Source organism: Lissotriton helveticus, chromosome 9 (assembly GCF_964261635.1).
Source record: "Lissotriton helveticus chromosome 9, aLisHel1.1, whole genome shotgun sequence".
Classification (NCBI taxonomy): domain Eukaryota; kingdom Metazoa; phylum Chordata; class Amphibia; order Caudata; family Salamandridae; genus Lissotriton; species Lissotriton helveticus.
Window position 1 is genome coordinate 512,242,034 of NC_136070.1, and position 21,508 is coordinate 512,263,541.

Consider the following 21,508-nt stretch of genomic DNA (forward strand, 5'->3'; position numbering starts at 1 on the left):
TGAGTCCCAGGCTCTCCACACCACTGGAGTCAAGCTATCCAGGCTGATGAAGGCTGATAGCCAGAAACCGGTCCTTGGATGCTTGATTCCGGTCTGGGAAAGACATGGCTTGGTAGTTCGGACTGGACTGTTCCCATGAGGCACAGGGTCAGAGCTGATTTGCATATAGCCAGTGTCTAACCCAGGGTGGTGTGGAGTGCAAAAAACCGATGGATTTAGGCCCAGATCCTTGTACTGGGATGAATGTATGACATTGTTCTACATTCTGTCCATCAACTGTGTTTTTGCAATTTTCACCCCGAGTGGGCTGGGTATGCTCAGACGTGCGTCCCAGGCTCTCCACACCACTAAAGTCAAGCTATCCAGGCTGATGAAGGCTGATAGCCAGAAACCGGTCCTTGGATGCTTGATTCCGGTCTGGGAAAGACATGGCTTGGTAGTTCGGACTGGACTGTTCCCATGAGGCACAGGGTCAGAGCTGATTTGCATATAGCCAGTGTCTAACCCCGTGTGGTGTGGAGTGCAAAAAAACGATGGATTTAGGCCAAGATCCTTGTACTGGGGTGAATGTATGACATTGTTCTACATTCTGTCCATCAACTGTGTTTTTGCAATTTTCACCCCGAGTGGGCTGGGTATGCTCAGACGTGAGTCCCAGGCTCTCCACACCACTGGAGTCAAGCTATCCAGGCTGATGAAGGCTGATAGCCAGAAACCGGTCCTTGGATGCTTGATTCCGGTCTGGGAAAGACATGGCTTGGTAGTTCGGATTGGACTGTTCCCATGAGGCACAGGGTCAGAGCTGATTTGCATATAGCCAGTGTCTAACCCAGGGTGGTGTGGAGTGCAAAAAACCGATGGATTTAGGCCCAGATCCTTGTACTGGGGTGAATGTATGACATTGTTCTACATTCTGTCCATCAACTGTGTTTTTGCAAGTACCTTTTATGACAGCAATCCTTTCTGCCAATTGAATGTCATCAATCAATCTTTTAATTAAATTTGCATTTCTGATAGGTGAACCTGCAGAAGTCAATGTTTTAATCTGTTGATCAATTTCATCTGTTACTTGAATGTCTTCACTCAAAAGACCATCATTTTCATTCCAAAATACTGGAAGTACATTTATTCCTTGTAGACTGTTTTCCTGTTCTTTATTTAATCCTTTATCTGTATTGTCTGTCTGCTTATTAACATAATTTGGTAATGGCGGTGAAGCCATCTCATTCTGCTCAATCATCACCTGTCGCTGTATTTGTAGCTGTTCATTTAGCTCATTTAATTCAATCTCTCTTTCTATTGACCATAACTTTGACTCATCAGACTGTATCAATTCAATCAGATCAATGTCAGATTTCTCACTTGCTAGAACTGGAGTTATCACTGTTTCTTGCTGATTTGTAATCCTTGCCAGCTCAATTTCAAGTACAATAGAATAAACTTTTTCAGTTAATGGGACTTTTAAAACTGCGGAATTAATTTCATCTTTTCCAAGCATAGGAACTGTCGCTGTTTCCATATATTTCATGGACTGTTTTAAATCATTTGATGAATTCCCATTATTAGGAATATTAATTCCAAAAGTATTTGGCATCTCATCATGCTTTTCTGTTCCGTCACATTGATAATATATCTGGTCTGGGACTTCATTAATTTGAACTGGGACTCTCGGCGTTACATTAATCTGTTCTGGCAATCTACTTAAATTATTGTCCTGATCTGTATTTATAACATTTAATTTACATTGATCACTATCTTCTACTCTGATACCTTTATTATTTATTTTCGCTAAATTTGGGATTTTTAATTTCCTCTCGCATTTAGCAACAACCTTTTTCATTTTCTTATACCAGGACGTCATTTTCTTTTTCTATAGATAATTTGGTAAATGTACTCTCTAATTTTGCCTTACAGCGTTTGCTGATCAATTAATTAATTAATTTAACACTATCAGGTGTAGGAAAACCTTATAACTTGGTCAATTTAATATTCCACCTAATTTACCTGTATCACTAATTTTAATAAACCTGGAAAGAAAAACATTAATTTGCAAAAACAGCAATATAAAATATTCAATTTACAACAACAAACACCTAAATGTGATTTGGTATTTTTTAAAATTATTTATTTGGACTTACACACCTTTCTGCATCAACAGCTGTGAAAATGAAACCTAATCTAATTGACTTTAATTTAAATAAAATGTTTTGCTGCAAAAACCTTTAGACTCCTTTATCTATAAATTTAGCTCAAATCTGCTTTCTCTTTTTCTTAATTTATTACTTTTAATTTTGGGCAGTAAAATTGTAAAACTAAGTAAAAACACTAATGAAAGTAATCTAATCAATAAATAAAATTTAAGGACAGAACTTGGTAATTTTAAAATAATTCTATTGCGTGCACAATTACCTTAAACACAAGTAACCTCCCTAATACACTCTGTTTAATTTACTAATGGATAGCTCCTACTCTGCTGTCAATAAATTATATGTAGTTTTGTGTGATACAATAATCACAGTAACAATTAACAAAAGGCTCAGTAACCTTTATTTAAAGTTTAATCTCACTAAAATGTTTATTTTTACTTTATTGGTCTTATAGTATTTGCTAATCAATTTATTAATTAATTTTCAATGACAGGTGAAATAAAATTTTATACTTTGCTCAAAACAAATACAACTCCTAATTTTCCTGTGTATTCAGTTTTATTTAAAACAGGCAATTATTTGACAAAAGGCAATAATAAAATATCTTATTTTTACAAAAGCAACAACAATTAAAATTGATTATGTATTTAGGAATGCTTGTTTGCACACATTCGTGCACCACCACTTGTGGAGAAATAATTTTAATATTTTTATTTAAACACACTGCTGCAAGATCCTCCGTTTTTTTTTTCTCTATCAACTAATATCAAATTACTGTCCCTTGAACTTAAATTTAAACGCTATAAATCACAAATTCCATTTATGTCACTATACTTGCTGGCTACTCCAACACGAGTCAGTTGTAAAGATGGAGACAATTTCACCTAAATTCTCAGGATTTTATTCTTTCAATTTTTAATTTAAAACGAAACTCTGGGCACTAGTATTAGTAAATTCAAAGCCCTAACACTCTCGGCAGAAGTAAACAACTCCTAGGCCAATCACATCATCCCAAATACTTCTTCCAATCAGAGCGTTGCTTTTTTCCGACGCTCCGGATGCCTCAGCCTATCAGAGCGCGGCGGCTCTGACGCTCATAGCCATTACAGTTTCAACTTCTCTGCGCTCAGCCCCTCCTTTAGAAACTGTCATTTTAACACAGCGAGTAATCACTCGTTATGTGCATCATTTGCCAAATCCTTCTCTTAAATCAATAGTGTATTTAGAAAAGAAATCGGATCGGGGATATTTAAATTTATAAACAATTCAGTAGCGCTTTAACCAATCACAGCGCGACTTTACTGTGACATCACGAGTGCCTTAGTCAATCGGATCGCAGCTCTCACGACACTCAACCAATCAGGATGCCCCTAGTAATACTCCAGTCAATTACAGCGTAGTTACAACATTGTGCACTGTTGTATATTTTTCTCTCGCCTCGCGTCACAATTAGCCTCTCCCATACAAAATTTAATTTTAAATGATAATATCGTGACTGGATTAAAGACAGAACGGGGACACTTATAAAATGTAAATAATTCATTAAAAGCAACAACGCGCTTCAGCCAATTATATTGCTGGTGACGATATCTTATTCAATCACAGCACTGCCTCGCTGTTATTCGCCAGGCCTCTCAATCAATCATAGTCTTTTCCTTGCCCTAATGCTCTAAACACTTCAGTCAATTTCAGCACAGCTCTACATTGACACGCCAGACATTGGAACCAATTAGAGCGCGGCTGCTCTCACAGTTATTGCAGCTCTTAGTTCTTCACTGCAACTCGCAGTTCTTCCTTCGCACTCTTGCGCTCAATTTATTTAATATGTACAACGCTCGTTGACAGCTGCCACAATATTCATTAGTTGGCTCCAAGCAGCCCTTCCCATACAATGTGTGTGCTTTTTTATACAATTTGCTTTTCACACGCATCAATCTTTAGAAACAACAGTGTGATTAAAACGAGGGAAACTAAAGCGGACGCTTAGCCAATTACAGCATCACAATAACGCCTCAGCCAATTAGAGTACACCTTTACTGTGTCGCTCCAAATACATTAACTTAATTAGAGCGAGGCTCTGTTTTCATTCTACGGCACTCCAACCAATGAGAGCGCGGCGGCTGTGACGTAGGCAGCCGCTGCAGCTGGCAGCTCTCCCCTTCGCTCCTCACTCGATAAACGGCCCCTCCCTCACAAAATGTGATTTTTAATAGAGCGCGCTATGCTCTTCCTTTTAAATAATAGCGTTTGGAAAGAAGGATTTTAAAAATAAAACGGGCATTTATTTAGAGGACGCTTGCTAAGACCAAGATTCTCGGCAGGCAGTGGTGCAGGCAATTACGCGCAACCACTCAAAACACAGAACTGTAGTTAACTGATCATAACACACTCTTTATAACATCTCAGCCAATCAGAGCAAGCCTTTGCCTAGACACTCTAGACGCTTTAATAAATCGGAGTGCTACTTTATTATGACGCTTTGGGTGCTTGACAGCTGTTTTTATTCTTTATACAGCGCGCTTGTCACATGCATCAGTTTTTTTTTTTTTAGTAGTATAATTGAAACGAAGGGAACAAAAGTGGAGGCTTAGCTAGTTACTGCATAACAACGCCTCAACCAATCAGGGGGCAGCTTTACTATGACAAACCAGACGCTCTAGCCAATCCGAGCGCGGCAGTTCTTACGCAGACAGCTGCTGCGGTTTCAGTCTCTCCCTACACGTTCTCGCTCCTAATTTGGCACCTCCTTCACAATTTTCGATCGGGACACTTTTGAACTGATTTAAATAGCACGCAATTCTTTTAAGTTTATTTAAATAGCGCGCAACACTTTATAAAGTCTCTGAATAGTATAGACTTTATCTTAAACTTTCCTACGTACCTTAAAATTACTTTTGGTACATTTTAGTAATTACATAAAACGGACTCATCTGCCTGCTTCTCTAAATAGGATAGTTTTACATTCATTCAAGTATTCTCAGCTTGGAATAGTCGGCCCTATTCTCATAGAATAATTTCAATTGCCAGTAGAGCAACTCTTACTCTACCCTTCTAACAAGTAATATATGAACTCATCTCCCTCAGAATGCACAACCAAATGACATTTCAAAGTTTAACTTGAACACAATTACAAAACAATCACGCACTTTCAAACGGAAAGTTTCCCTATTCAAGCACACATGAAATCCGTACAGGACTCTCACCTGTTTATAGATATCATGCACCGTTAGTAAAATAAACGACGTTATCCGTACAGGACTCTCACCTGTTTATAGATATTAAACATGTTATCCGTACAGGACTCTCACCTGTTTATAGATAATCATGCACCGGCATTATCTTACCCCTCACTCAAGCTTGAATATATACTATTACTCTTATCACAGTGAGTTTTACAACAGGCTCATTGTCCCTATTCTCATGCTGCTCAAATTTCTTAGATAATCCTCACTATTCATACATTCACACCTGCACGGCGACAACACTGGTGATACACGGCGATACCACCTTCAGAAGCAGAACAAATGTGCTTGTGTAACCTGCTTACATATCAGCGTCCTGATCACAGCATTACACATCTCTAGCAATGGCTAACCTGGGAATTTTCACACTGCTGGAAAAACCCTTACATTAAACAAACTGACTAACTCAAAATATGTTAAACCTTAATCCTATGAATATACTAACATATATGTGTCAAACATGTAACATGTATGTCAAAAACAACATAAAACCATCCGATTGCTGCCAAGGAATTGATCCAGCGCTCTCACCAAAATTTCTCATAAATGACTCTATCTACTACCACCAAACTTACACTACAACACTAGGCCCATATCAACAATAGAGCGACTGAATCATGAGGCGATAAGATCTAAATATGTTGTTTAAACCATCTACAATAATCAAGACCAGCTTGTCATTTAGAAAGTTTATTTAAACATAACTAGAAAAACTCAGGTTTTGTAATTTTATTAAACAAGCATTAGAAAATGTCATAAAGAGAGGTTTATTCAGAATTAATAAAAAGAGCATAAATTAAGAATTATTATTCATTAGCAGAAATAAGTAAAATTAAGCATTTCCAAATCCTAACTATCTCTCTGTTTCTACCCTCATCACCTAGAAATAAAGAAATTAATAAAAACTCCTTTCCTCACGTGTGTAGTCCATCAGCATATCACGTCCCTCAGGAATCTCGAGCGTAAGCCAAATGACTGTTCTCTGAGCTGATTCTTATACCCTAAAATAAGCTGAGCTAACTATTTTTCACATTCCAACAGATGAATTCTAGTTCTCCATTGGCTGAGCCACCTCGTGCCACCGTAAATTGTGACACCTCCTTTCCACATGTCCGGGCAAATTCACTAGTTCATTGTTCATGCAGAAGTCTTGGCAGCATTTCCTCAAGCTGCTACAATTTGTAGCGAAAAGAGTTCAAGCAATGCAATTTCTATCACGTCTCTTCTTTCCAACCTTGAGCCTGTCCGTTCTGAGCTCCCGTGGTACGTTAGCAAAATTTCTCCACAGAGTCATCTTTTAGCAGTTCTTTCCAAAACCTTTCAAAATAAAAGCTCAGAGGCTTTTTCCATCCTTTTCAGAATTATTTTGTCTTGTGCCATTTTCAACAACAGGCCTCTCGTCAGAAGGCGTTATTTTTCTGCGCCACCTCTCTTGCGTCACTTTTAAAAGTGCACTATTTTTCTGCAGCCATCTCTAAGCTTCTTTTGTAAAACTATTATATAAACAAACACAAAAGAGAAATTAATGAAAGAAATACAGTTTGTTCTGTTGTCACCCATCATTGCTAATGATTAACCCATTAGTCTAAATTACCTAGCAGAAGCACAAATAAAGCAGCAATTTATATCTACCATTCTTCATTTAATCCAGCAGGGTTCTTTATGCACTTATAGAGAATAGAGTGACACCACATAGACAGGGAAGCAAAATAAGCACATGCCATTATTTAAAAACAGCTGAAATTAATTATGACACAACAATAAACACGATTAATTTATTATTTTCCACATACATGAGAATGCAACATAATGCACATTTATGAGCACACATGTTAGTTTCCCACGTGTCTTTTGTGTATGCAACTTTAATCTAGGTTGAATTAATACACACACAGCACAAATCATTAATATAATTAATTAATTTATGGAAGTGTGACTTCACGAGTTGAAATGAAAAACATTTCTGAATCTCGCTCCATCAGGAGCAGATTGGGCACTTTTAGAGGTATCAGTGGGTGAAAAAACGTATTTTGAAAATTCAACTGCATTCTTGAAGACCTTCAAACATATCCTGCTCACTGAGTGGCATCCATGTATCATAGAAAAAGATCTTGTGAAATGGCAAAATCTGGCACTAGAACGTTGTCCCAAGTTTTAAGTTTGCCGTAGAATGGCAGCAGCCTAACTTCACCAAGGTACCAGTAATCACCACCCACACACCAATTACAACATAAAGGCACAGGAATTGTCAATCATATAGCAATATCTTTGCCACCACCAAAATACCACCAACACCCATTATGTAGCGATCATGTGGCGGCATTAATCATACAATTTATTTATGGTCTGGTGAGGCAGAATTTTGGCAGTTGGACCTACTCCAGATCAGAGGTTGCACCTACCACTTTTCTTACACCCTGCACTGCAGGCAAGTACCCAGGATTCTTGAGCCCCCAAGAGGGGCATTCAGCCCCCATCATTCCTGACACCATGGTCATCCCAAGGATTAGATTCTCTTAGGTACAGCACCATCACTCAGACACTCCTAGACACCACAGTAATAGCATGATTACATTCTCGATTCCTTCTCGACAACCTGCGCATGTTTGGTATCAATGAGGGGCAAATTCTTTTTTGTCAAGGGGCGTGCCTGCACACTTCAAGGAAAGTAATCCTTGGGCTAACATGGTGCCTTGAGAGTCCTAGACCCTAGAGCACTCCCAGTGCACTATCTCGCACGCCAGAGATTCTCCAGGGACTGGGGCTATCCATCAGGTGCTGTTTTTACCAGGCAAGCCATAATGGCTGCGCCAAAGAACAATTCCCTCAGTATTGTGGTGCTTGAACTGTCATGCTGATGTGGACCACTGCTCTGCCATTCTCCTACCATGGGCCAGCTACCTCTGTAAACGAAGGCAGCTACAATGGGTGGCATTGGTGAAGGAATGGCAGAGTGGTAGTTAGATTCAGGCCTGTGCCTAAGCATTCGGTTACAGACACCAATCCAATGAGATAGCTCAGAAGGTTCAGTGTCATTTTCAGTGATCTGTGTGTAACCTTGAGGTCTCAGGGGTCCAATCCAAAGAAATTGCTCAGAAGGTTCAGTGTCATTTTCAGTGATCTGTGTGTAACCTTGAGGTCTCAGGGGTCCAATCCAAAGAAATTGCTCAGAAGGTTGAGTATCATTTTCAGTGATCTGTGTGTGTAGCCTTGAGGGCACAGGGTTCCAATACCAGTAAGTGGTACAGTTACACCCATGTTAACACTTCAAAGGTTCAGAGAGACAAGATTCTCCACCCCAGTGCTTCTGATCCCAGCTGAATCTTGGCACAGCTTCTACCACACCCAACCGAGTGTCCCTGCACCAAACTACCAAGGGGAGAATGTATTCATTAGGGGGGAATATTACAAACACCTCCCCCTGAGGTAGCTACACCCCTATCTACGGTGACCTCATGAATAACTGGTTTGCATGCATTCAGACTAAGGCACCTTTATCTTCAGTTACCAATTTCATCACTTACCCTCTTATGAATTGTGGAATGTGCCATCGAAAAAGGAAGGCAATTCCAACCAAAAAGCTTGAAATACTCCAGTTACTTCTTAGATAATCCCAAGCCAAAGCAGTGAGGAAATTCCAGTGCCAGGTTTTCATCATCACAAAGTTTGGAAAGAACAAATTTCAGATCCAATCTCATTCCTTGCTACCATGTTTACAGTTTATTTTTATTTGTACGTTTTTTATAGTAAAACCATAATATCCGGCCAACATAAATATCGTAGGGAAAATTGTTTGTTTCCTTTCTAGTTTTTGAATAATACAAGCCATTTTTTGATCTCGGGATATCCCATTATATTGGATATATATCCCTTTAATAAAGTTTTCTCATAGAAATTTTGTTTTTTAATGATATGCTTTAACCTGTGTTCAAAGTAAAACTCAGCAGCACTTACCCGTTGGCGTTATGCAGCTGACACAGGCCTACGTTTGGCCTCCCTGGCAACAATGTCAAATAGTAAAGCCTGGTTGAAGGGTAGCGGGGGTGAGGGGGAATTATTTTAATAACAATATTTTAAATATTTCATTTATTTGCTGTGGTGTGTGCTCAGGTTTAAAAATCATAAAATGCTACTAGTACCAAAATCATAGTAAGCCACCCAGTCGAGCACCATGGCATATATACAAATTCCAAAATCATTGAATTTACACTTGTTTTAGAATCCCCAAACCACTCCAAAAATTATAGAATATCGAGAGGATTATGAAACCATAACCAGCTCACCAGTTTTAGAAATGTGATTTTCCCAGAAATGTCCAAACCTTTCAAGCTAAAGGCACATGTTCCAGTTTTTGACTGCTAGAAAGTCCACCCTTTCTGGTATAACGCCATGTCTACAAACTTTACACCCATGCTTTGTTCACCATATTCAAAATCGTATAATGCTCACTGCCTACCCACTAGCTTCAGAGCCATAGGATGCTCTTCAGTATGGAAACAGAGACTGGCGACCAGTTTCAGATTAAAAATGAACAACTGATGTACCTTTTGCATCCTCATAGGCATGAACTTGAGTCCACTTATCCTTGTTATTTATGTACAGTTTATAAAAGATGCACAAAATCCTTGCATAAAAAGGAGTTATCTGAGTGGAAATACACAAATGAGTGAAAATGGATGTACGTTGTTACAACGCAGGTTGTAACAACGCATACCTTTACCACGCGGCCGCTACAACGCAAGTCGTTACCACGACTTGCGTTGGAGGGCGCGGATTTAGGATTTTTATAATTTTATATTCCAACACCAGTCCCCTTAACAGTAGGGAAGGTGTTGGAATATAAATTTATAAAATTCCTTATCCCACAGCGCCCTCCAGCGCAAGTCGTGGTAAGGACTTGCGTTGTAACGGCCACGTGGTAAAGGTACCGCGTGGTAAAAACTTTGTGGTAAAGGTTGTTTACCAGTGAAAATGTCAGCATTTCCTACAGGGTTCCAACTGACTGACTGGCATTTATCTGACACATTCAGAGTGGATACATTTCCCATGATGGGACATCCAGGAATAAATTGTGAAGCCCGACAGAGCTTTAACCTTAAATAAGAATGTTATACATTTTGTCAGAAGTAAAAACAAAAATGCCACCCTAAAGCATCTGCAAAATTGAGTAATAAAATGTAACATCTCGAGAATAGATCCACAAGCATACACACTTTTATGAAAATTAATGTGAGACTAGGTGTAACTTCTGGCAGGCTTACAGTTAAACTATTTGATTTGGAAGCTGCATGGCCGAAGTGGGACCTGGGTTATTGGTTTCATCTTGGTCTGAATGTTTTCAGACCAGGGGTCTGTGGTTCCTCTGAGAGTGCATTAAACTGGAGGTTTGTTGTTCTCTGTGTGAAAATCTGTGAAAACCGTGCCATCCAGGGAAGTTTCTAGTGTCCTCCAGAACAATGTGAGCCTGTGATGTCATCCTAGAATATTAGGGCTGGGGATAAGAGAGAAGTGAGTGTGTCACAGTTGGTTGGCAAGAATTGTGCAAACCAGGAGATTGAGAGGGCATGTGTTGCTTCTCACCAGAGTTCCTGCAAAAGCATTAGACATTTAATCTAAAGGGTAGTTCATATTTTAAGGCAATATCTAGGGCCTCTCATGAGCCTTACACTGTAAGCGGTCCCATGCTCACAAAATTGTAACCAGTTTAAGGGACGTCAAACCCTTATTACAGCTTGGCTCTGAGGCTGACAATCAGACTCTGTACTCAGGGGTACATGTGACACACCAGGTTCCTTTTGAGTGACAGTGGTAGCTGAGGCTGGCAAGGCATCAGCAGGTAAGACCAGATGTATGAAGAGATGGCTTTAAGAGGCTGTTTGAGATGAGAGATTCATTGAATAGCTAGAGAAGGTTTGTAGCAAACTTTATGTGTAAGTTCACTTCCTTACACACAGAGAAAAGTGTGAGTTGCGTATAGAAAGGCAGATGTATGCCAGCAAATGTTCGAATTACAATCCAGAGATTTCCATTTTCCCCTCAGAAGTTCAAAATTAATGTAAGAAGGGAATTCCTGACTAAGATTTGGTAGGATTTATTAAAGGCTATTTCTATACTTCGGTCGAGTACTGGCTCAGGTTATTCATCAGCACGGTGATCTTTCCATTTGTACCCAGATAAAGTTTGACGTAGCTCTAACTCTGATCCAATACATACAGTATAAGATAGTTGTATTTCAGTGAACACAAGAAAAACAAGAATATGTTATTAAGAGTATTATATGCTAATAAAAAGCGGATGTGAGATTTAACAATGCCATATGGCTCATAGTGTAATATTATGTCAGGATTTGTTAAAAGACGTGGGGGCGGATTTACAAGAAAGTGACGTATCTGTAGAGATGCATCACTTTCCCTGCGCCGCCCTGGGAAACTCTTGTGCCACCATGGATGCACCGTATTTACAATACGGCGCACCATGGTGCAAGGATTGACAGATGCGTCAGAAATTCTGACGCTTCTGTTGGGGCAAAAGTCACGCATTACTGGAGTCATGTCGCAAGCACGACGCAACTCCAGCAATGCATTTTGAGGCCTATTCCCGCTACACTGCGTCACTCCTTACGCCTGCTTTAAGCAGGCGTAAGGTTTTGACGCAGTGGCATCCTAGAAGTGACAGAGTGAAATCTTGTAGATTTCACTGCGTCACTTTTACGAGACTTTCCTGTGTGGGAACGCCCACATTACCTGACGCAGGTATAATGTGACACCGGGCTTTACAACGTGACACATCTCCCTAGAAGTGTCACAATGTAAATTCGCCGCATTTTTTACGCCGCCGCTTCGGCGGTGCAAAAGTGTTGCAAGGGGCTTGTAAATCTGTTCCTAAGAATTTAAGGCTGTTGACCTCTGTTGAATCTAAGGTTGAGTTTAACCTCATATGACCCATCACAATATATTTCAAACCTATGAATGTCTAAGAGTCAGAGCTATATGCCCAGTATATAGGATTGTATGCCAAGCATTTACCCAAAGCTTAACCTGTAAAATACCAAATGCCTTCTGTGAGTTAAAACACCAAACAACCCCAAACCAAATCTGAAAAGGTGGACATGAGCTATTCATTAAAACGGTGGAAGAAATCATGCATGCACCAAATACAGCCAAAAGACATAGATTAAGTAATGATTGTCTAACCTTGCTTACATCAAGATGATACGATCTAATTCAATTGATGTTTACCCCATGTCTATCTTTTTACAAAAGAATCATGCTTATAAATAAATACCTAGGTGAAGTTGATATGGACTATAAAGTAAAGACATGGAGTACACAATTTGGTTGCAGAACATATTTCTTTCTTCAGAGGGAGGAACTACATCTGATACACTGAACACGCAGGCCATAATATGGTATTCAGCTCAAGACAATTGCCTTACAGAAAGAGTATTAACCTCAAAATAAAAACATTTCTGAGCCTGATGTGCATTACATAAATTACAACACAAAATGCTTATTAATGTTTAAATAGAGTCTTTTCAACCACTAGGAAAGACGTCCAGAACGCTGTACATATGACGTGTAAAAATGTAAAAACGGACATTGGCTATTTTTCAATCAAACCAGAACAACAAGGCGAAATTAGGACGTGGTCAATTAAAGATCTCGCCTACGGGATCATATGGATAAGTCACCAGGGTATAAGGACGGGCAGTGGGACTAGTTAGAATTATCTTTCCTCTACATTAGATGCTCCACAACTAAAAAACTTGTAACACTAAGCAAATGACGAATTAATGACAAGATGACACATATCATGGAGGTTATTAAATGCAGTTTGCTTAAGAAATGTACTGACAATGGGCTTGAAACAGTATTTTGATCTCCTTACTATATGCAGAAAGGATGAAGTGTATCTGAACTTTGTGAACGCTGAGACTTTTCATTGCCCTTAATCAAATTGAACAAGACCATTAGGAGTAAAAGATCATGCAGCGTGCAATATGTGTGATAAAGGTTTGGCATATGGAGGTGATCGACAGGAATGATCACTGATAAAAGATAATCCTTGTTGAATGATGAAGCTAATTTAAAGCAACTACTGAAATGTGTTTATTAGGTATGTTATGACTTTCGTATCACTATGTCAAATGATATTCCAAAGTAAGCAACAAACAGCAATGTAACTAACAAAGATCAAGAACTGTTGAATTAAAGGGGACCATGTGAGACTTGGCTTTTTCAGCTGGTTCATCCCCAGACTTTTTTCTTTTTGGCCTCCTGCTTTTAGCCTTGTTTTTATTGGTTTTAGGACTCTGGGCACTTTATCACTGCTATTCAGTGCTAAAGTGCACATGCTCTCCATATAAATTGTGTTCGTGGATTAGTGTTTTCATGTTTGGCTTATTTGATCTACTACAAAGTCCTTAGTATATTGAACTGTGTGTGCCCAGGACCTGTAAATCAAATGCTGCTAGTGGGCCTGCAGCATTGGTTGTGCCATCCACACAAGCAGCCTTCCAAAGGGGTCTCAGACCGGCCACTACAGTGTCTGTGCTCAGTTTTCAACTGCCCTGTCGACCTGGTAAGTGCCCCCACTTGCCAGACCCTAACCTTTCCTTATCTTATATGTAAGGCACCCCTCAGGTAGGCCAAAGGTACCCCCATAGACAGGGTGCAGTGTATGTGAAAGGTAGGACATGTCCTGGTGTGTGTGACATGTCCTGATAGTGAAGTACTGCCAATTTCGTTTTTCACTGTTGAAAGGCTATCTGCTCTATAAGCTAACATGGGAGTTGCTTTGTAACATCTTACAAGCATAAAGTTCCGGTGGGACAAGATGGAGAAATGGAGTTTAGTCTATCTGAACTCAGAATTTAATAACACATGTTTTTAGGGAGATGGTTTTTAAATTATCTGTTTGAAAAGGCCACTTTTAGAAAGTAGCTTTACAAAAAATAGAACCCGGCAACCATTTTTCTTTTGCTGTTATTTATTTAAGCAGGCTAGGGGCCAATATTTATAATCCTTGGTCCTGGCTACATTATTTTGCCACGATTTATACATTTTTTAAGGAAACATTTCCACAATTTTATAAGTCTGAAAACATGCGGTAATACACTTTCAAATCAATATTACTCTGTGCTGATTTGAAATGGTCAAAACATAAGACATTTTGAACTACACAACAAAATATCAGAGGGTCTAAAAAGGAAAAAGCTGGTGTGTACGCAACGTGTAAACTAACAGGAAAACCTAAATATCCCTACCATGTGTGTATCTATCTAGGGTCACCCCTTCGACAGACCCACGTAGTGGTCGGGCAAGAATGCCCATCAGTCACCACACGGACCCGCCCTTCATCATTTGGGATTCCTTTCAATACCACCGTTAGGAGTGCCCCTAACTTTCACGGAGGAAGGCCCAGATAGTAGAAAAGAGCCTTCGACCGGTCAGACAGGTCTCACTATGGTCTTTCTACTCAATTGTGAGGATGTTAATACAATAGAGGGACTGATGTCGCAGTGCAAAAAAGTGTATATAAAATAAGAAAAAAGTGTGATAAAATTGGATGAGGGGGTACTGAAAGTGATATTTATTCTGGTGCTAACCACTCTTCCAACATTAAAAAGTAGTCAGTGACAGTCACAAAAGATTTCTAACTGCCCAGATGTACTATGAGGTCAACATGTTTCAGCAATTATCGACACATTCTGTCTTTGCTTTCTTCAGGACCCAATATACTGATAGCTACTGCAACAAAGTGATGATTTAAACAAAAAAGTGCTCAAAACCAACATTAACGAAACGAGTACAGAGATCACCTGAATCCACTAGGTGTCCGCATTGTTTCTCCTCTCTTTTAGTCGTGTGTATCTACTAAAAGAACAGTGAAAAAATTGAGGTAAATATAGGTGCCTGTCAATAGACACCGCATACACATCACAGCAGAAATTAATACAAGGTTCCTGTATATCAACCCTAGTATAATGTGTCATAATAATGTACATCATTTGCACTGCAGTCCTGCGTGCTAGTGTCTCATCATTGGATCAATTATTAAAAAATTCCAAGATGGAGAACAGAAACCATCTTACCAGACTCATAAGAGGTACAGACCTCACCCCACCTGGCCACGGCTCAGGAAAAGAGAGAAGCACCGCTCTAAAAAAGAAGAAAGGGGACAGGTACACAAACAGTATGAGAACGGGCCCCTTTCTGTTACCTAGAATGATCCACTCTGTGCTGACCAACACAACCTCTACTTTATAACCCTTGTCGCGACTATGCTGTTATGCCCAGAAGAGATAATACTCAGTAATCCAAAAAATAAATTCCAGAGTCACGAGTACCACAGCCTGTTGGGCGTTGTGTTGTACATGTTGCATAGTCACAACATTAAGAGCAATAAATCGTGCCTCTAGATTGCCACTCTACGAGTTTGTGAAAAGTTTCTAAAAGGAGTTTGAAGTTAAAAATGCAGTGAACAGTCTCGTTCGTGCACCAAGAGCCTACCTGTCCGTCGGTACTTCGAAAACCGGCATCCTAGCCGATTGGGGAGGTACCGAGCCACACCATAGCTCTGGTATATGACGCTGTGCATCATTGGCTGAATGCAGATCACGTGACCCCTTACGCCGGTCTGATACAAAGACTGAAATTGATTGGGTAACAGTGCCGAGAAACGGCCTGTCAGGAGGCAAATAAGGTGGATACTCGTCATTTGATAGGATGTCTAGGATACCTGTAAACAGACCTCAATTGCTCCTTCGGAGTCTTGCATTTTTTGAAACTTTATTTACATAAAAACTTTATCACTACGGTTCCAATAGCAATAACACTCCCATCCAATATGATGCGAGGTCAGCAGACATTTGTTCATGCATGTCATTAACTAGAGTGTCTGTAGAAAAACCGCCGTATTAGGCACATAATAATTCTTTTAACTTGATGATATGAGAGTTGTCGCCAGCATTATTCTGCACACCTTTCCCAACGATTATGTCAAGGCTGATAGAGTAACACTTATAACAACATGTGTAAGGAAATGGATATAAACTGGTTCCAATAAAGATCACTTAGCCCAAACTAACCTTGGCAGGCTGTACCAATTAATTGAAAGATCCCTATGGTGTAATAGCCCGTAATTACTGATAGTATGCCCTTCGACTTTATAGGGTCGCCCAAGGTATTTCATCGTTCAGACCCAAACGATTGGTGCCCAATTTAAAGACCCACTTTTGTTCTTTGAGTAGAAGGTACTTTGATACATCAGTAATATGTGCAGGGATGTGGGGTTGCTCAATCACTGTCCACTGAAAAGCCGTGGATGGATGATGTGCGTCCAAAAAATGATTGGTCAGTTTGGTAGCTTGTCTCTTGCACCTAATGGTGCTCTTATGCTCAGATATTCTAACCCTGATTTTACGGGGTGTCATCCCTACATATCTCAGACCGCAGGGACATGTAATAAGATAAACAAGGTTATCGCTATTGCAGTTCGTAAATTTGGTTTAAATCCAAGGTCTCGTGGTAACTATATCTATTTCAGTTGACTTCTAAGTCTGTGGGCAAGATTGGCATGTACCACACGGATGATGGCCCGTGACCAGAGGAAGGTTCCAGAGCGTACCCAGAGCCCTGGGTCTCTCTTCTCGTGGCCTTGTGTGAACCATCCGATCTCTAAGATTCGGACCCCTCTTAAAAGAGAACAGCGGACTCTGTATTGAGACATAATCTAAATTGAGGATGGACCGGTGTCTTTTAACCACTCTCTGTATTTTATTTGATAGTGTCCCGAAAGTAGTGACAAAAGTGAGCCTATCCAAGGGAGGCTTGGGGGCAGACGGTTCTAAGAGTGCCAGACAGTTGTTGTTTCTGGCACGTTTGAGTGAACGCTGCACAAGTCTAGGGGGATACTTTCTTGAGACTAGTTGTTCCTTAAGAGCCACAGAGTGGGTTTGGAACGCCACGGCATTTGAACAGTTCCTCTGAACTCTGAGGAACTGTTCGAATGGCAGATTTTCCCGTAGGGACTTGGGATGATGACTATCGAAACACAGTAGGGAGTTCTTCGCCAGTGGTTTCCTGTACAGTTCGGACTGAAGCCCCTCCGGGCTTGCCGTAATCAAAAGGTCTAAGAAGGCTAGTTTGTCTCTACCTACTTCAACCGTAAATCGAAGGAAATTATTCCTACTGTTTAGCCAGTTTAAGAACTCGAGACATCTCTCGCTGGTACCCCGCCATACCACCAGGACATCATCGATGTACCTTTTCCATGTTCTAATACATTCAAGGAAAGGCTTCGAGGTTACCAGTATGTGCTCCTGCTCAAAAGAGTGAACATATAGGTTCGCCAGGCTGGGAGCATAAACGCTCCCCATACTGGTACCTGACACCTGACGGTATATTGTGTCCTCAAACCTAAAGAAATTGTGCTTCATTGCTAAAGTAGCACAGGCCATGATGAAATTAACCGGGGTAATACTATCTAGAGTCCTAGATTGTAACAGGGACTGAATAACTTCAAGAGTTTCATCCTGTGGTATTGATGTGTATAATGCCTCCACATCAAACGAAACAAGAAGATCATTAGTGATGTCAAAGTCTATCTCAGGCAAAAGGCGTAGCACATCAGTTGTATCCTTGAGATAGGTTGGCATCTCTTGGACCATGGGGCGCAAAAAATAATCAACAAAAGTTGATAAAGGCTCGAGAATGGATCCGATGCCCGAAATTATTGGGCGACCTGGGGGCGGTCTTTGTTTTTTATGCACTTTAGGCAAGGCATAAAAGTACGGGGTTATTGGGTGTTCAGTGCATAAAAAGGCAGCTTCTTGCGCCGTGATCCACCCTTCAGATAACACTTCTTCTGTCATGGATGAGATGGTTGTCTTCAGTTCTTCTGTCGGATCAACATCCAGAGGGTGATAAGATCTCACATCGCTGAGTTGTGGCAGCACTCAGCACGATAGGTACTGGTGTCCAAAAGGACAGTGGCACCGCCCTTGTCTGCCGGTTTTATGGTCAGTTTATTGTCTGTCGATAAAGCTTTCAAAGCCAGCTGTTCGTCTTTGGGAAAATTGTAGAACACATTCTCTTGCTGTGTGAACAGTTCTTCAATACTCTTTTCAATAGCTTGTTCAAAAGCAAGTACCTTACGGGGCATAGAGTGGGCAGGTGATTGAAGGTAGATTTCCTCTTCAGCCCAGTGTTCACCTCCTTAGTATCTTGTGTGTCAGATTCCTGTTTATTGGCAAAGAAGAAATGCAATCTAACTTTGCCTACAAATTTGGCTTGTTCTAAGCGTGTCTCAAAATGATCATTCCCGTGAGTAGGGACGAAGCCCAAACCCCTGTTGAGTGCCTTTTCTTCAGTTTGTGTTAATACATGTTGACTCAAGTTGATCACGAGCCCGATTCCGTGCTGGTCGTCGCCTGCTCTTTGTTTTTGGTTGTTGTGCTCCTTGGGTTCCTCGCTGATGATGCCGGGGGGCTGTAGTGCACCTGTGGTTGTTGTTGACCTCTTCTTCTGCCCCGGCACCGGGGCTGAAGAGGAAATCTACCTTCAATCCACCTGCCCACTCTATGCCCCCTAAGGTACTTGCTTTTGAACAAGCTATTGAAAAGAGTATTGAAGAACTGTTCACACAGCAAGAGAATGTGTTCTACAATTTTCCCAAAGACGAACAGCTGGCTTTGAAAGCTTTATCGACAGACAATAAACTGACCATAAAACCTGCAGACAAGGGCGGTGCCATTGTCCTTTTGGACACCAGTACCTATCGTGCTGAGTGTCAGCGACAACTCAGCGATGTGAGATCTTATCGCCCTCTGGATGTTGATCCGACAGAAGAACTGAAGACAACCATCTCATCCATAACCGAAGAAGCGTTATCTGAAGGGCGGATCACGGCGCAAGAAGCTGCCTTTTTATGCACTGAACACCCAATAACCCCGTACTTTTATGCCTTGCCTAAAGTGCATAAAAAACAAAGACCGCCCCCAGGCCGCCCAATAATTTCGGGCATTGGATCCATTCTCGAGCCTTTATCAACTTTTGTTGATTATTTTTTGCGCCCCATGGTCCAAGAGATGCCAACCTATCTCAAGGATACAACTGATGTGCTACGCCTTTTGCCTGAGATAGACTTTGACATCACTAATGATCTTCTTGTTTCGTTTGATGTGGAGGCATTATACACATCAATACCGCAGGATGAAACTCTTGAAGTTATTCAGTCCCAGTTACAATCTAGGACTCTAGATAGTATTACCCCGGTTAATTTCATCATGGCCTGTGCTACTTTAGCAATGAAGCACAATTTCTTTAGGTTTGAGGACACAATATACCTTCGGGTGTCAGGTACCAGTATGGGGAGCGTTTATGCTCCCAGCCTGGCGAACCTATATGTTCACTCTTTTGAGCAGGAGCACTCACTGGTAACCTCGAACCCTTTCCTTGAATGTATTAGAACATGGAAAAGGTACATCGATGATGTCCTGGTGGTATGGCGGGGTACCAGCGAGAGATGTCTTGAGTTCTTGAACTGGCTAAACAGTAGGAATAATTTCCTTCGATTTACGGTTGAAGTAGGTAGAGACAAACTAGCCTTCTTAGACCTTTTGATTACGGCAACCCCGGAGGGGCTTCAGTCCGAACTGTACAGGAAACCACTGGTGAAGAACTCCCTGCTGTGTTTCGATAGTCATCATCCCAAGTCCCTACGGGAAAATCTGCCATTCGAACAGTTCCTCAGAGTTCAGAGGAACTGTTCAAATGCCGTGGCGTTCCAAACCCACTCTGTGGCTCTTAAGGAACAACGAGTCTCAAGAAAGTATCCCCCTAGACTTGTGCAGCGTTCACTCAACTGTGCCAGAAACAACAACTGTCTGGCACTCTTAGAACCGTCTGCCCCCAAGCCTCCCTTGGATAGGCTCACTTTTGTCACTACTTTCGGGACACTATCAAATAAAATACAGAGAGTGGCTAAAAGACACTGGTCCAACCTCAATTCAGATTATGTCTCAATACAGAGTCCGCTGTTCTCTTTTAAGAGGGGTCCGAATCTTAGAGATCGGATGGTTCACACAAGGCCAAGAGAAGAGAGACCCAGGGCTCTGGGTACGCTCTGGAACCTTCCTCCGGTCACGAGCCATCATCCATGTGGTACATGCCAATCTTGCCCACAGACTTAGAAGTCAACTGAAATAGATATAGGTACCACGAGACCTTGGATTCAAACCAAATTTACGAACTGCAATAGCGATAACCTTGTTTATCTTATTACATGTCCCTGCGGTCTGAGATATGTAGGGATGAAAACCCGTAAAATCAGAGTTAGAATATCTGAGCATAAGAGCACCATTAGGTGCAAGAGACAAGTTACCAAACTGACCAATCATTTTTTGGACGCACATCATCCATCCACGGCTTTTTAGTGGACAGTGATTGAGCAACCCCACATCCCTGCACATATTACTGATGTATCAAAGTATCTTCTACTCAAAGAACAAAAGTTGGTCTTTAAATTGGGCACCAATCATTTGGGTCTGAACGATGAAATACCTTGGGCGACCCTATAAAGTCGAAGGGCATACTATCAGTAATTACGGGCTATTACACCATAGGGATCTTTCAATTAATTGGTACAGCCTGCCAAGGTTAGTTTGGGCTAAGTGATCTTTATTGGAACCAGTTTATATCCATTTCCTTACACATGTTGTTATAAGTGTTACTCTATCAGCCTTGACATAATCTTTGGGAAAGGTGTGCAGAATAATGCTGGCGACAACTCTCATAACATCAAGTTAAAAGAATTATTATGTGCCTAATACGGCGGTTTTTCTACAGACATTTTAGTTAATGACATGCATGAACGAATGTTTGCTGACCTCGCATCATATTGGATGGGAGTGTTATTGCTATTGGAACCATAGTGATAAAGTTTTTATGTAAATAAAGTTTCCAAAAATGCAAGACTCCGAAGGAGCAATTGAGGTCTGTTTACAGGTATCCTAGACATCCTATCAAATGACGAGTATCCCCCTTATTTGCCTCCTGATAGGCCGTTTCTCGGCACTGTTAACCAATCAATTTCAGTCTTTCTATCAGACCGGCTTTA